This window comes from Saimiri boliviensis, chromosome 12 (assembly GCF_048565385.1).
Source record: "Saimiri boliviensis isolate mSaiBol1 chromosome 12, mSaiBol1.pri, whole genome shotgun sequence".
In the NCBI taxonomy this organism is placed as follows: domain Eukaryota; kingdom Metazoa; phylum Chordata; class Mammalia; order Primates; family Cebidae; genus Saimiri; species Saimiri boliviensis.
This window is the reverse complement of record NC_133460.1, coordinates 84,222,393-84,224,150: the sequence shown is the minus strand read 5'-3', so window position 1 is coordinate 84,224,150 and position 1,758 is coordinate 84,222,393. Positions and strand designations below refer to the sequence as shown.

The following is a 1,758-nucleotide window of genomic DNA, read 5'->3' as shown; positions in this document are numbered from 1 at the left end:
ATTGCCTGAACCCAGGAGGCGGAGGTTGTGGTGAGTCGAGATTACACCATTGCACTCCAGCCTGGGTAACAAGAGCGAAACTCCATCTCAAAAAAAAAAAAAAGGAATTGCTAACCCATAACACTATAGAAAAAACTCCTTCTAACTAGAATTAAATATTTGTTGAACTTGTCTGTTTGGTTTTATCCTCCCTTTGGTGTGGTAATATTATTTATTTTATTTTATGTATGTATTTATTTATTTATTTTTTGAGACGGAGTTTTGCTCTTGTTACCCAGGCTGGAGTGCAATGGCGTGATCTCGGCTCACCGCAACCTCCACCTCCTGGGTTCAGGCAATTCTCCTGCCTCAGCCTCCTGAGTAGCTGGGATTACAGGCATGCGCCACCATGCCCAGATAATTTTTTGCATTTTTAGTAGAGACGGGGTTTCACACCGTGTTGACCAGGATGGTCTCGATCTCTTGACCTTGTGATCCACCCGCCTCGGCCTCCCAAAGTGCTGGGATTACAGGCTGAGCCACCGTTCCCGGACCTAGTATTATTTATTTTAAATAGAGTTAGGTTCAGTTGTTTCTTTCTTTCTTTTTTTATGTTAGATAGATAACGTGCTGATGTCTTAAGGTTTACGGGAGGCACATCTCACATGTGTGTGAAAACCCAGTCATCACGTTTATGAGCCATAAAAGGATGCATTTGTTTCTATTTGTATTTCATTTTAAGTTTCTTCCCCCTTCTCATCCTTACTGACTTTCTTTCTTTTTTTTTTTTTTTTTGAGACGGAGTTTCGCTCTTGTTACCCAGGCTGGAGTGCAAAGGCACGATCTCCGCTCACCGCAACCTCTGCTTCCTGGGTTCAGGCAATTCTCCTGCCTCAGCGTCCTGAGTAGCCAGGATTACAGGCACGTGCCACCATGCCCAGCTAATTTTTTGTATTTTTAGTAGAGACGGGGTTTCACCATGTTGACCAGGATGTTCTCGATCTCTTGACCTTGTGATCCACCCACCTCGGCCTCCCAAAGTGCTGGGATTACAGGCTTGAGCCATCGCGCCTGGCCTGACTTTCTTTTTTAATGGAGCTTGTGGGTTTCATGGATGGGCTTCATCGGGTCTATAAACCCCCTGGAGTTTTATGCAAAGTATTGAATATGTCTGCATTTGGGACAAGGAGAGAGAATCCATAACTTTCATAAGATTCTTAAAGTGGTCTTTAACCTCAAAATTTGGAGAGCAAGAGAGAAGAGCAGGAGTCCAGGGACCCTCTAAGAGGCTTCCCACTAGTGGGGTAGGAAGTTTCACCAGACTGTGAGACTCTCAGAACAGACAGGATCTTCCTTCTTTATCTTATATCTCCACTGCTGAGCACACATAAATGCAGAAGGAACAGAAACCAAAGGAAAATAAAAGAGAAACAGGGAGCAAATCTGTACCTTGAAGCAAATTCAGGATTGCCCTTTCTTTCTAAGCATTTCTCCACCAGTGACATCAGCTCAGACATCTTAGATTCTAGGCCTCCCAGGACATATCTAGAACCACACCAGCATGAGGGTGGGGACACAGCCTGGGCATCTGTCTATAGGTGTGCACAGAAAAATAAACTAGAAGAAAAACCCCAGTTCACTGCAGAGATACTGACCCAATGGTCTGACTTACTCCCTGCACATTTCTTTTCGCTGTGAGGCCCCTGCCAAATTCAAGAACAAGGACACTATACCTGAACAGAAAAGCCAAGCGTCCTGAAGAATTAGTCTCCTGCAGGC

At 44.5% G+C, this 1,758-nt stretch overlaps 1 non-coding gene across 1 annotated transcript; it reads right to left on the bottom strand.

Moving 5' to 3' along the window:
- Nucleotides 1–591: 591 nt before the first annotated feature.
- On the bottom strand, nt 592–690 carry LOC120362583 (small nucleolar RNA U13). Its single transcript, XR_005578441.1, has one exon. It is a non-coding gene; the product is annotated as a small nucleolar RNA U13 (small nucleolar RNA).
- Nucleotides 691–1,758: the final 1,068 nt, after the last annotated feature.